Source organism: Pituophis catenifer, unplaced genomic scaffold (genome assembly GCF_029215685.1).
Source record: "Pituophis catenifer annectens isolate HBS135680 unplaced genomic scaffold, rPitCat1.0.hap2 SCAF_2, whole genome shotgun sequence".
Classification (NCBI taxonomy): Eukaryota; Metazoa; Chordata; class Lepidosauria; order Squamata; family Colubridae; genus Pituophis; species Pituophis catenifer.
The window spans coordinates 20,755,351-20,771,165 of record NW_027256882.1 but is presented as its reverse complement, the minus strand read 5'-3'; positions in this window follow the sequence as shown (position 1 = coordinate 20,771,165).

Below are 15,815 nucleotides of genomic sequence, written 5' to 3'. Positions count from 1 at the left end.
AAAACTTCTACAAGGCAGAAATGACTTCAGATCCTTTGCTGGACCTGCTTTCAGACGGGGAGGCCAATGTCCCCAACTACAGGTGTGGAAGGCAGAGAAAGACAGTGGCTGTTCTGGCAGAGGCTGAGACTGGCATCTCCATCCAGATTTCAAACATGTTGGGCACCTACAAAATCCCTCAGGTGTGTCTTTCTTGGGGAAACAGTTTTCATTCATTTCAATCAGAGGTCCTCTGCCACAAATGAAAGCAGACTTTTATTATGGAAATGGTAAGAATTACATTGTGTTTGTTAAATTTCAGCTACCACCATCTTCCATTTCTTTCAGATCAGTTACAGTTTTGCTTCCAAAATTCTGGGGGATAAAACTCAGTTTCCTTTCTTCTACTCAATGTTGCCTGCTGAAGGAGTCCAGTACCTAGGAATGGTCAAGCTCCTCCTGTATTTCAGGTGGACTTTGGTTGGTCTCATTGCTCCAGAAACTGAGCAGGGAGAAGGATTCATGAGGACAATGTCTTCGTTGATGTTAAGGAACAGCATTTGTGCAGTTATATATCAAAGCTTTCCACTTCATAGTTATGGTGTAGTTGGAAAATTTGACCAATATTACAAGTGGAGGAAAGTCAATGTCTTTGTTTATGGTTCAGATATGAATTCATTCTTGTTTGGAATTATGATTGTACAAGAAGCACTTAAATGTTTTCAGGAACATGTTGAAGACAAAGTCTGGATCACTACAGCTCACTGGGATCTCGGCCCTGATTTGATGTTTGATCAATTCTCCTTTAAATACCTCAGGGCCATTTTTTCCTTTATGATACAGAAAATGAAATGGACAAACTATGCTGCTTCTCTTCCCATTGTCCAATCCATAGCTAATTTTTTGAAGAAAACATTTGCGTGTTCAACCACTAAGGATGCCTTTTCAGTGAAAGTCTGGAGACGGTGCAGACAGAGAGAAGATCTGGAGCCTCTCAGGAAAGAGGATGTTGATCTGATCCAGGCTCTGAACAGCTACATCATTGACAGCACCATTTGGGCTGTAGGAAAGGCCTTAAATTCAGCTTTGCTCTCCAGATCCAGAAGATCAATGAGAAAGGAGGATATGAAGTTGGACACTCCAATGCTGAAGGCTTGGCAGGTATTTCTCTTCCATTAGTCATGCTCAACTTGCAGATGGGCATCAATTTTGTAAGTGGATGCCTTGGTTATTTGTTCTGAATAACAAATTATTCTGAAACTCAAATCCTGCCTAATTCTATTTTTATTTCCTCTGATCCTTGTATTTGCCATATTTTCCCTTTTTACTTTTTAAAAAAGTGAATGCTTTGTTATCTTGGTTGCTCAGCCATTCTTTTATCTCATTTATTGAACTATCTTCTAATGACAGTATTTATGGCCCAAATATTATACTTTGTCCATGTTTTTTTTTCCTTTGACACTTCATACAAAGAGCACAGTTGTGTCACAGAGAACCTTATTCAGAATCAGAATAGACCTTGGAGATCTTCTTACTCCAGCCCCCTGCTCAAGTAAGTGATCATTTCAGACAACTGATTGTCCAGTCTCTTCTTAAAAACCTCCAGTGATGAAGTACCCACAAGGTCTGAAGGCAAGCTTTTTCACTGGTTAATTGTCCTCACTGTCAGCAAGTTTCCCTTTAATTCCAGGTTCCTTCTCTCCTTGATTAGTTTCCATCCATTGTTTCTTGTCCTGTCCTCTGGTGCATTTGAAAATAAATTGATCCCATCTTTTTGTGGCAACCTCCCAAATACTGGAATACTGCTATCATGTCCCCACTTGCTCAATAGTCGTAACTGTGAGAGGGATCTTGGGAGTCCTAGTGGACAACCATTTAGATATGAGCCAGCAGAGTGCAGCAGCTGCTAAAAAAGCCAAGACAGTTCTGGGCTGCATCAACAGAGGGATAGAATCAAGATCACGTGAAGTGTTAATACCACTTTATAATGCCTTGGTGAGGCCACACTTGGAATACTGCATCCAGTTTTGGATGCCATGATGTAAAAAAGATGTGGAGACTCTAGAAAGAATGCAGAGAAGAGCAACAAAGATGATTAGGGGACTGGAGGCTAAAACATTGGAAGAACGGTTGCAGGAACTGGATATGTCTAGTTTAATGAAAAGAAGAACTAGGGGAGACATGATAGCAGTGTTCCAGTATCTCAGGGGTTGCCACAAAGAAGAGGGAGTCAAACTATTCTTCAAAGCACCTGAGGGTAGAACAAGAAGCAATGGGTGGAAACTAATCAAGGAGAGAAGCAGTCTAGAACTAAGGAGAAATTTCCTGACAGAACAATTAATAAGTGGAACAACTTGCCTGCAGAAATTGTGAATGCTCTAACACTGGAAATTTTTAAGAAGATAACCATTTGTCTGAAGTAGTATAGGGTTTCCTGCCTGGGCAGGGGGTTGGACTAGAAGACCTCCAAGGTCCCTTCCAACTCTGTTATTCTATTCTATTCTATTCTATTCTATTCTATTCTATTCTATTCTATTCTATTCTATTCTATTCTATTCTATTCTATTCTATTCTCAAGATTAGCTAAACCCAAATCCTGCAACTGTTCTGCATATGTTTTAGTCTCCTTGCCTTTAATCATCTTAGTTGCTCTTCTTTGCACTTTTTCCAAAGTTTCAACATCTTTTTTTGTAATGTGGTGACCAAAACTGGAATCCGTACTCCAGGTGTGGTCTTATTAAGGATTTGTGAAGTGTCCCAAAGGTGCTTTTTCAAGAGGCAACTGGACTTTCTGGTTTTTGTTTGAAGACGTTTTGCTTTTCACCCAAGAAGCTTCTTCAGCTCTGGATTTATAAAGTGGTACTTCATGTGATTTTGATTCTATGCCTCTGTTTATATAACCAAGGATTGTATTAGCTTTTTTGGCTACTGCTGCACACTGCTGACTCATGTTTAAGTGATCATTCACTCCAAGATACCTCCCACAATTACTGTTTTTGAGCCAGGTTTTGCCTAATCTATATTTGCACCTTTGATTTTTCCTGCCCTGCTTTGATCCACATTAAATTTCATTTTGTTGAATAGGGGCCATTGTTCAAGTCTGTCAAGTTCTTTTTGGATCCTGAACTTGTCTTCTAGGGTGTTGGTTATTCCTACCACCTTAGTGTCATCTGCAAATTTGATGAGTTCCGCTTGTATTCCCTCATCTAAGTCATTTATGACAATATTGAAGAGTACTGGGCTGTAGACATGAACTTGTGGTACCCCACTGCTTACTTCTCTCCATGTAGATGATAGTCCTTAATGGTAAGGACTACTTATTGAGTACAGTTTATCAGCCACAAACCATCTGGTAGAAATGCTGTCTATTCCACATGATAGACACACATATCCCGCATGTTATACCACATGTCCATCCCTCCTGATGCAATGAGACAGTGTCTAACTGTTCCATCCCATTGACCTCTCTTCCATTCAAGGCCTCCCTTTGCCCAGAATTTTCTCCATTCCTTGGCTACCATCAGCATTATTCTTTTGCCAAAATTCTCATACCTCAGTAGCATGAGAGAGGCCAAACAATGGAGAGACCCAGCAAGGGACGGAATATGGCCAACTTTCTCTGCACTGGGGAGATAAGGAGGCTGAAGCTTTTTTGTTAATAGTATGCTAATTAAAATTGGACATTAATGAGAAAACCAGTAGCCAAATATTAAGCAGCTAGCTGGAGGGAAATGAACCTAAGCAATATTTGTTGATGCTGACCCTCAGGCCACTACCCCATGAGCCCCCAGACCCCATGGTCATAGGGGGCCAGACCCATTATGAGGTGCAGCAAATCCTCAATTTGACGTGGCACTGGAGTCAACTCCAATATTTAATCAAGTAGAAGGGTTACCCCTTATCAGAGGCATCTTGGGTAGAGTCGAAACATCCAGGCTGATCGCCTTATAGCCAAATTTCATGCAGAAAATCCAAACAAGCCAGGTGGGGGGTTACATCTCTAAACTCTGCATCTGTACTCAAATTGTTTTGCTTTGTGCAGGTCGCCCTCGGGAAGTGAGGGGAGCCAAATGTCAACTTGCAAAGCTTTCAAGTTGCCATGAGCAGGAGGGAGGGAGAATTGATAGAGCTGATTGACTAACTGAAGTTACATTCCATACATGCCTCCTGACTGCAATCAGAGGGAGGGTGTTAAATTTCACAGCCAGCCAAAGTGGTTAATTGGAGAATGTGATTTATGACATGGCCAGGGAGGAGGGGAGAGACAGGGTCATAGGGGAACGTGAATCCATGTGGGATTAGTCCTAACTGCATCCAACTAATGCCAAAATGGTGCTCCTAATAAATGACTGTATTTCTTTTGAAGTTTGGCTCATGGCTCATGAATTAATTAGGGCATCTTTCGGAAACTTCACAGCTAGACAATTCAAATAAAAAAAGAAAAACTCTTAACTATCTATGTGAATTTAATCTTTTTCTCAGCTGACGGGGAGAAAGCAATGAGAAATGGGGGCAGCTTGAAGGAATAATTTACTTTGTACATTGGCCCATGGTAGAAAAGAACAGCAATAGAAAAAAAAATAAGACTTGGGCCACAAGAAAAAAGGCAGACAAGAGAATAACAGAATATCAGAGTTGGAAGGAACATAGGAGGCCTTCAAAACCAACCACCCGCTCAAGCGAGAGATCCTGTACCATTCTACCCAAATGGCTGCCCAATCTCTTCTTAAAAAATCTCCAGTAACGGAGCATCCACAACTTCTAGAGGCAAGCCGTTCCACTGATTAATAGTTGCCACTTTCATGAAATTTCTTCTTAGTTCTAAGTTGGATGGATTTCTTCTTGATACGTTTCCATCTGTTAATTCTTTTCCTGCCCTCCGGTACATTGAAAAATTAGTTGACCCCCTTCTTCTCCTTGACAGTCCTTCAAAGATTGGAGAACTGCTATCATGTCACCCTCTATCCTAATTGATACTCTCCTAACCAAGTTAAAAACTGAAATAGAATCTTATTCTTGAACACAGAGAGAAAAATATTCAGATTCCTTCCATTATAAACCAAGAAGTCTTTTCAAAGAATGTTTGAACTTCTTTCTAAACTCTTCTTTTCTTTTCCTTTCCTTTCTAGCTTCACCCTTTTCTTCAAAGTTCTCAGTTTCAGAATAATTCCATAGATGGAGTATATTTGGATGAGAAAGGAGATTTGGCAGCTGATCTGGACGTTGTGAACTGGGTTCTTTTCCTCAACAAATCTTTCAAGAGTCTGAAATCTGGGAGTCTAGAAAAACTGACATCCAAGGATTTGAAAGTTACCATTGACCAGAAGAGTATCATACAGGTGGAAATACTAAACAACATGAAACTAATATTTATTTTATTCCACTGAAGACAGCAAAAACAGGATTACAGTTTTGGTGTGGGTGGCAGTTTTCCTTCAAAGTCTTTAAGATTTTATGTGAGCTGATGAAGTTGTCAAGACTGTAAACCTATTATCAGCTATTCAGGAGGTTTCAAAATGTATACCCTTCAATTTTCATAGAAAATATTAACTGAGTCGATGAAAAGGGAGGTACAATCAGTCAGGCTTGCAAATAATGTGGTTTACTTAGCCAAAACAAGGAATCCACCCAACATTTCCTGGATAAATTTAATATCTAAATTTAAAATTAAAGTCTAAATTTGTAGTAAACATGAAACATTTCAAGGGAAGAGAAAGAGAGAAGGAATATCCTATTTAATATGATGAACCTCGCATTTCCTATTGACATCGTATTAGTAAAACCAAAATCTTGAACTGGAGATGCCCAAACTATTTTTGCTTTGCTGTGTTTCTAAAGCTAAGTTCATTTTCTGGGTATTTTCCCCCCTCTCTCTTCAGACTCTTCCTCCTTCCAGGTGTGTTGAAAGATGTCATCCTGGATCCATGAAGGTGCCTCAGGAAGGGAGGCCCATCTGCTGCTACAACTGTCATCCTTGTGCAGAAGGAACCATCTCCACCTTAGAAGGTTGGTGACATCATAGAAAAGGGAGAGATTTTTGATAACAGTGCAGACTGTTTTCAAAACATGGAGTCTGGATAGACATTTTGAAGTCTGGCTTTTAAAAACTATATATAGAAAGAACTTCATTTAGCCAAGCATAATTAGATACACAAGGATTTTTTTTTCCAGTACAGGTGCACTGAGTGTACTTGTAAAGTGACAGAGAAAATAGTAATAATACCAAGCAAAGGGGAAATAAAGACGACAATAAAAGGGATAATAATGCTACTACAGATATAGTCAAAGGTTTAATGGATATACACATTTGACAGAACTATGAGAATTAGGTGTTCAGCAGAGAAATGGCATGAGGGATAAATACTGCCCCTATGTCTAGTTTTCTTGGCATACAATACCCTATAGAGTTGTTTAGAGGGAAGGAGTCTTCGGGGTCTTCAGATAGGTACTTTCTCAGCTATCCTCCATGCAATAAACACACATACATTTTCAGCCAGCTTACACATGAAGACCAGCAGCAGAGTTTATTAGAGAAATATCTTTCTTCTGAAAAATATTAGAGCTGCAAGGGGCCACTGCAGCCTTGAGTATAACCTGTTATTCCTTCTTGTGCCAGAGCTAGTCTAGTATAGAGAGTCCCAATGTCCATCTGTTCAGAAGTCATTGGGGAAGGGTTCTAGAGCACTTTTGATGTTGACTTTGAAATGTGGCTTTTTTCAATATGGGATGGAAAGGACACAAGGATACAACCTCTAAAAACTGCTCATCCTGGGAAGGCATGGCAGAGATTCCTTTTTACTTCTAGTACTTATTATTTTTGTCACAGTTCTTAAAATTCCTAACCAATGTGCATACTAGCTATCCCCATGCACATTCATCCACATCATCATTTGTCTCACTCCAACTATGCATCTGATGGAAGAGCATGCCTTATGTTTCTTGCTAATGTTAATTTTGCCCTTTTCAGAGGCTGAAAAATGCACCAAATGTCCAGCTGATCAGCATCCAAACCTCAACAAAGACAAATGTATACCTAAGATTGAAACGTTCCTATCCTATCATGAAAATTTGGGGATCATCCTAGCTTCTCTTGCCTTGCTTCTGTCTTTGGTAACAGGATTAGTCTTGGGAATCTTCATTAAATTCCGAGAAACTCCCATAGTCAAAGCCAACAATCGGGATCTCTCCTACATCCTCCTCACCTCCCTCCTGCTCTCTTTCTTGACCTCCTTCCTATTCAATGGTCGGCCAAGGAGAGCCACTTGCCTGTTGCAACAAGCAGCATTCAGCAACATCTTCTCAGTTGCCACTTCTACTGTCTTGGCCAAAACAGTCACAGTGGTGATTGCATTTTTGGCCACAAAACCAGGGAATAAAGTACAGAGGATGCTGGGGAAGAGCCTGGCCAACTCCATCATCCTTTCTTGTTCTGGTGTCCAAGTTGTCCTCTGCAGCATCTGGTTGGGCACTTCTCCCCCATTCCTTGAGTCGGACATGTCTTCACAATCTGCAGAGATCATCCTGCAATGTAATGAAGGCTCTGTTGCCATGTTCTATCTTGCCCTTGGCTACATGGCCTTCCTGGCTCTCATCTGCTTCGTGGTGGCTTTCCTGGCCAGGAATCTACCTGGGGCCTTCAACGAAGCCAGGCTCATCACCTTCAGCATGCTGGTCTTCTGCAGCGTCTGGATATCTTTTGTCCCCACCTATCTCAGCACCAAGGGGAAGTATATGGTGGCCGTGCAGGTCTTCTCCATCTTGGCTTCCAGTGTTGGCTTGCTATGCTGCATCTTCATCCCCAAGTGTTTCATTATTTTTATAAGACCTGATCTGAATACAAAAGAACATTTGATGTCGAAATAAAATAGAAATATTAACTTTTGGTATGTCTTTCCCCAAAAAGCTATGATTATTATTTGCTACACTGATCTTCCTTTAAAAGCACATAATCACACAGAAACCACAGTAATGTAATGATTGCTAGAGTAATCATACATTGAAATAATCTTCCATAGGATTTTTCTAATTGTTTATCCATCAATCCCCAGAGAAAACATTCTGGCTTCAATTGAATATTTATCTTTAAAATCCTCTGTATCAATGTTTGTATTTGAATCCAATTTTGTAAGCTTTTTTCACTTGTCCAGTATGCCTTATTTAATGTCTCTCCATGTTCTTTACATTTCAAACTCTACAAAGTTTCCCCCCAAAAAGCATCTACGTAATCTCTGGGAGTGTTTTATTTGAGCCGGTTTGAGAACTAACATTAGGAGCACCCCAGGCAATTTTTCTTTCCTTGTGTTGCCACTGTTCCACCCCCACCAAGATTCCTGAGAAATCGAAAGATTTAATTGTTGAATTGGAATTCCAAATTCCCCCCTCTCTATCCCTCAGCTCCAGTGTGGCAACATTGAAGGCTCACAATGGCCTCAGTCAGGTCACTTCAGTTAGCATATGTTTGTGTTTAGTTTAGTTTAGTTTAATGCGATTTATATGCCGCCCTATCTCCAATGGACTCAGGGCAGCTCACAACAATAAAATACACAATAACATTGATACAATATAAAATTAAAAAGTCCGAATTAACAATTTATAATCAATTTAAAACTATTTAAAAAAAAAAACCCTCATCAGTCCAGGCTATGAAATAACCAGGTCTTCAAATCATGGCGAAATGAGCAAAGGTCAGGGGCCATCCAGAGCTCCAAAGGAAGTTGTGCTTGTGTTGTGTCCTGTTGGCTGCTGGCCCCTCCAGCAACCAAATCAGAAGAGGAGAAGGAGGTGTGGGAGTCAGTGTCAGTGTCAGGGCAACCTGAGAGCTCTGAGGGGGAAGAGGGAATGGAGCTGTCAGAGAGAGAGAGGTGGAGCCTGGGCCATCCATCAGCCCTCAAATGGAGAGTCAACAGCAGAGGTGGTATTCAGCAGGTTCTGACCAGTTCTGGAGAACCAGTAGTGGAAATTTTGAGTAGTTCAGAGAACTGATAAATACCATGTCAGATGTAAATGCCTTATTCTCTAATGTGTAAATAATGTATATATGGAACATCAGGGGTTAACTTATTCTTTGGACTTTAATGTATTCATAATTTACCACTCCCATTCCTGGCTCCACCCCTTGTATATATAAGGAGCCATCCTCCCCATTTTCCTTGCTTCTATCTTGAATATTCAGCGAATATAGAATGCCTATTATGATTAAAGAGAAATATATTTAAATCTCTAACTTCTATTATCTTTATTGAGTCTGATCCTGAAAATATTGCAACAAGCTGGTAGCAGAGGATGGTTAATTGACTCAATAAGTAATTAAAAATGTCCAAGAAAGATAGGCCCAACACCAGGGCCTACAGCAAAGAAATAGAAACTGATCAAGAGATGATCAACGAATCCACTAATGCGATTTCGAGAGAACCCGAAGAATACACCACTGAAGAAGAAGAACTGATGAGTGAAAATAACGACCAGGAAGAAATTGAGATAGAAAATAACGAACTCAGGTCAGAGATATTAAAGATACTAAAAAACCAAAAGAACGATGAAAGCCTCATCGCGGACCTCCAGGAGATGCTGAGGAACAGCGGAGCAGCGAGAGAGAAAAACGTCATTAAAGAAAAACCCAAAGATCAAAAAACTGTGAGTGAAATGACTACTGAGAAAATAGTTGTAAAAAAGAAAAGATGTGACCTCGCGCGAAATTTTGAATGGCAGCCATCTTGGTTTCAACGAACTTCAAAAGAGAGTGAAGCAGAGCCAATCAAAACGCTCAGTTCAAAATTTCTGGCGCGAAAAACGCTATCAGACGAAGAAAGTGAAAAAGAAGTCTCAAACTCTTCAGATGAACCAAAATCAGAAAGTGAAGACGATTTAACAAAGTCTCAAGTAAAGTCAGCAATGAAAACGCTTTTTGCTGCTTTTGGGCCAAGATTGAAAATTTCCAAGACATCAACGAAGAAGCAAGAAATCAAACCGACAACTCAAGACCTGCACGCTCCCATCCTGACTTCGAAAACGACGACACCCGAGCCCAGAGAGCCATGCCGATTCCGTCCTACACCGCAGACAGAATCGAGTGCCAGCGCACACAAGAGAAAGAGAAGAACCGTCGCCATCACCAAAGCCCCAAAAACCGAGCCAGAGACCGACTCATCTGAAGAGGAGCGGATCGAGAGAGCTGAAATGGAGAGAACCTTCCACAACGGCGCCAAAGAAGAAATGAGCAACGCGCATGTGCAAAACTACGTAGACGGCCCCGAAAGACTTGAACTGGCCAGAGAACCGCGCAGACTCGTTACAAGCATCCCAATGCCGTTCTGTAATTTCCTGCACTTGAGAGACCACGGACTGCCTCAGGTTGTAAGTAATGGACAAAATAATGTGGGGAACTTACCCAGTGACTTCCCAAAACTTAGAGTTGATGGCATTAATTTACAAGAGTGGTACCAACAGCTTCAGGTTATTTACATGAAAGAAAATTTACTATTCTTTATAACTAGTCCTCCAAGAAGACCTTGGACTTTAAAAATAGATTGTTTACATCATAGAGCATTTTTCATAATAATTTCTAGCGTGTCTCCTGCAATGTATCATAGCATCAAACCAAACCTAACTGTATCAGAAATAATTCAATGCATGTTTAATCTATTTCACAGCGATAGCGTAGCCACAACCACAAGAATGTCTAAGGATTTCTTTTCTTCTAGAGTGAAACCAGGGGTTTCTATAAGTGAGCATTTGATAAATCTAAACAAAATAAGAGCTGAGCTGCAATTGAGGGGGGAAGTGATTTCAGATCAAACAATGAAAAGTGTTATTATCAATTCACTTGATCCATCATGGGATAGCTTTATGTCACACTTAGATACCATTAATTTGGGATATTTATCAATAGAAAGTCTATCTAACAAATTGATAGCAGAAGACAATTCAAGAAAAAATCGTTCCAGTAACCAAACAGAACACAAATCTTTTAGGAAAGTAGTCTTTCAAGATAAATATAATGAGGCCTTTAGATGCCACAATTGTGGATCCAGGGAACACAGTAGAAGAGACTGTCCCAAAGTCCCAAGGGAGAGACATAGGCCAGAATATAGGAGCAAATACAATTACAGACAATCTTCCACAGATAGACACAAATATAGAAGTCCACCAAATTACAGAGAAAGTAGAGGGGGTAGAGAAAATTCAAAAGAGAGAAAATCTGGGTCACTAAATGGGCTAAATAAACAAGACAGCACCAGAACACAACAAGATGAGAACAATAATTGGCTTATTGATTCTGGTGCAACAAATCACACCACTAACAACAAAAGTATATTATCTTCATTTACAGAAGATAAGTTTGTGATAAAGGTAGCTAATCAAGAAAAGGTTCAAGTATTAGGCAGAGGAAATGTGACCTTGCCTGGTTTAGGGAAAATAGAGGGGGTATTATTAATCCCAGAAATACCTCACAACATACTGAGTGCTATAAAACTAAGCAGAGAATCTGACATCAATATAGTTTTCTCAAAGGGGAAAGCAACTATAGAAAAGAACAAAACAAATGTAGGTACTGTGATGATAAAAGGGGGTCTACCCTATCTGATAACCAAAGAAAGATGGTTACATAACATTGATTCAAATATGGAAGATTGTATTGAAGCAGATGATGAAAATGTCAGTAACAGTGACAATGATGAATGTAAAATAACTCATGATAACAAAAATACACACAATGAGAAGAAACCAAAAATAGGTAAACCAATTCATGATGAGTGTGCTCACATCTTACATAGGAAGTTAGGACATGCAAGCTTTCCCGTAGTACAAAAAATGACTGAACACGCAGAAGGTGTCAAAATAAAAAATTGTGAAAATTATTTGGAATGCTCAGTATGTAAATCCACCAAACTAAAAACCAGTCCCAGACCAAAAAAATCTAACAGATCAACTAACAATATTTTTGATTTGGTACATATGGACTTAGTTGGTCCATTAACTCCATCAATTACCTATAGAAAACGTTACTTCCTAACAATAGTGGATGATTACAGTCGCTATGGTTTTGTTTACACATTAAAGCACAAGGATGAAACCTTTCAGAAATTTAAGGAATTCTACAAACGCATAGAAACACAGCATAATATCAGAATAAAACAAATTATGACAGATAGGGGATGTGAATTCATGTCTAAAGAATTCTCCCAATGGTTAAAGGATAGAGGGATGCTACATTTCACGTCCAATCCATTTTCTGCATTTCAAAATGGGATTGCAGAGAGAAAGAATTCCACACTACAAACCATGATTAGATGCACATTAGAGGATGCTGGTTTAGGCAAACAATTTTGGTCAGAAGCCTTACATTATTCAAATTACACTCAAAATAGAACATGGTCCAGTATTGTGAATAAGACACCATATGAGGTGATGTACAATAGAAAACCCAAATTAGCACACATGCACATATTTGGAGTTACTGCAGACGTACACATACCTAAACAATTGAGGAGAAAGGGAGAAAACGTATCCAGGAGATTAAGATTCATGGGATACGAAACTGGAACCAAAGGGTACAGATTCATTGATAATAATAACAAATTTATAGTATCCAGAACAGCTGTGTTCCATGAGCAGGCCAATTGGTCTAAATTGCACCTTAATGAAATATTTCCTAATAAAAGCAAAGATAATATATCTTGCGAGGAAGGAACAACAGAAAATCAAAATATTAACAAAAGTAAGAACAAAACCAAAACTTGGACAAATAGTCAGCATAAAATAAAGACAGACACATTAACAAAAAAGGAAGCCAGATATTTGCATGACAACCATAGCAAACCTGAAAGAAATATTAGAAACAATAGAAACCAAATACCAAATAAATACAAAGATTACATAATGCATATGGATGGAGAACAAATAACACCTAATACATATGAGGAAGTATTGAAACTTCCCCGTGAAGAAAGAGAAAAATGGGAACTAGCTATGGAAAAAGAGATGGAAAGTTTACAAGGATTAAATGTATTCACACCTGCGATCGCACCTAAGGATAAAACAATTATAGGTACCAGGTGGATTTATAAAATTAAGAATTTAGAAGGAGGTAATACCTTATACAAGGCCAGACTAGTTGCACAAGGTTATGCACAAAAATATCCAGAAGACTATACTGACACTTATTCACCAACAGTGAGAACAGAGAGTGTCAAAACAGCTCTTGTAGTAGCATCTGCACTCAATCTGGACGTGTTTCAATATGACATACAGACTGCATACTTACACGCAAAATTAGATAAGGAAATATATGTAAGAGCACCACACAGTCAATACACTAATAAGAACGAAATTTGGTTATTAAATAAGAGTCTGTACGGATTGAAGCAATCTGGCAAAAGATGGTACGATTGTTTGGTAAAAGTACTTAAGACCATGGATTTCAACGCCACCACTGCTGATAACTGTTTCTTTGTAAAAAAGAGTAATGATCATATTGAATTTGTATTAATTTATGTGGATGATATTTTATATATTGGAAAGCATAAAGAGAGCAGGGAAATCTTTGTAAATAAGTTAAACGAACATTTCTCATTGAAATCATTAGGTAGAGTGAATAAATACCTTGGTGTACAAATTAACAAAACTAAAAGGGGATTCAAACTTACTCAGAAAGATAAAATCATTGAACTCCTAAACAAATGTAACTTAAATAATGCCAAAACATGTGACACACCTATGCAAACTGATTTTCTTAGAAACACTGATGAATCTTCCCCTGAGTTTAAAGACAACACATTTTACAGATCAGTTATAGGTTCACTCCTTTATATATCTAATTGGACTAGGCCAGATATTGCATTACCTCTCAATTTATTGTCAAGATATGTTAGCAAACCAACCTTGTATCATTGGGAAGCTGTCAAAAGAATTTTAAGATATCTGAAAAGTACATTAGATTTTTGTTTAATATTGGAACCAAATAATGACAAAGAACCAAAAATTACTTGTTATGCTGATGCAGATTGGGCTGGTGATACATCATGCAGAAAGAGTACCTCTGGTTATGTTTTTCTATTGAACGATTGTCCAGTTTACTGGTATACTGGTAAACAAGAACTGGTAGCCACTTCTACCACAGAAGCGGAATATGTTTGCTTGTCTAAAGCTGCAAATAACCTTGTATGGTTCAATGATTTGATCACAGATGTTTGGAAGAAACCTACTTTACCATTTATTATGCATGAAGACAATAAAGCGGCCATTGAAATATCTAGATCCGATGCAATTGGACAAAGGTCCAGGCATATTGATATAAAATTTAAGCACGTGAGACAACTATCTCAAGACGGATTCATCAAAGCAATACATTGTGATACTTCTGAACAATTAGCTGATATATTAACAAAACCCTTACCTTCTAAACAACACAAATATTTAACTTCTAAATTATATGTATTATATTGTCCTGAATCTGAATGTAACTGGTGTTGTATAACGAACCGGCATTTAGAGGGGGATTTGTCAGATGTAAATGCCTTATTCTCTAATGTGTAAATAATGTATATATGGAACATCAGGGGTTAACTTATTCTTTGGACTTTAATGTATTCATAATTTACCACTCCCATTCCTGGCTCCACCCCTTGTATATATAAGGAGCCATCCTCCCCATTTTCCTTGCTTCTATCTTGAATATTCAGCGAATATAGAATGCCTATTATGATTAAAGAGAAATATATTTAAATCTCTAACTTCTATTATCTTTATTGAGTCTGATCCTGAAAATATTGCAACATACCACCTCTAACTGGCCCCACCCCCATCTATTCTCTTCCTCCCGAGTCCCAGCTGATCAGGAGGAAATGGGGATTTTGCAGTATCCTTCTCCTGGAGTGGGGAGGGAATGGAGATTTTACAGTATCCTTCCCCTGCCACACCCACCAGGCCATGCCCACAGAACCGGTAGTAAAATTTTTTGAATCCCACCACAGGTCTGGAGGTGGCTAATGAAGAAGAAGAGGAACATCTGGGTCCAGTGCCTGATGCGTGGCTGCACAGAAGGCAGAGAACGGGATAACAGTGGAAAGCCATGGGCCAATCCTTAGGAAGGAAGAGCCAACGCTGCTAACGAGGCCACACCCTAGCTCTGGGGATAAAAGGCAGGAGGTGGAGATCTATTTATTTATTTATTTATTTATTTATTTATTTATTTATTTATTTATTTATTATATTTCTATACCGCCTTTCTCCCATAGGACTCAAGGCGGTGTACAGTCAAGAAAAATATAGATACACAAACATCATAAAATTGCTAATTAAATTTATTATTATAACATAGTTTGGCCCAATTAAATAGAACCTAAAATTAGATAACATTTTAAAAACATTCACATGTTCATATGTTTAGCCCCGCCTGTTGGAACATCAGGGTCTTGAGGGCACGGCAGAAAGCACGGAGATCAGGGATATTTCGTTATCTCAGGGGGCAGTTCATTCCAAAGGGTTGGAGCCCTCACAGAGAAGGCCCTCCCCCTGGGAGTCGCCAGTCGCCATAATTTGACTGATGGTACCCTGAGTAGTCCCTCCCTGTGAGAACGAACTGGTCGGTGGGAGGCTTTTGGTGGCAAAAGACAGTCTCGTAGGTACCCAGGTCCTAAGCCATGGAGCGCTTTAAAGGTGATAACTAACACCTTGAATCGCACCCAGAAGACCACTGGGAGCCAGTGCAGCTCACGTAGGAGAGGTGTTACATGGGCGCAACGAGCTGCACCCATAATCACCTGCGCGGCTACATTCTGGACCAGTTGGAGCCTTTGGGTGCTTTTCAAGGGGAGCCCCATGTAGAGAGCATTACA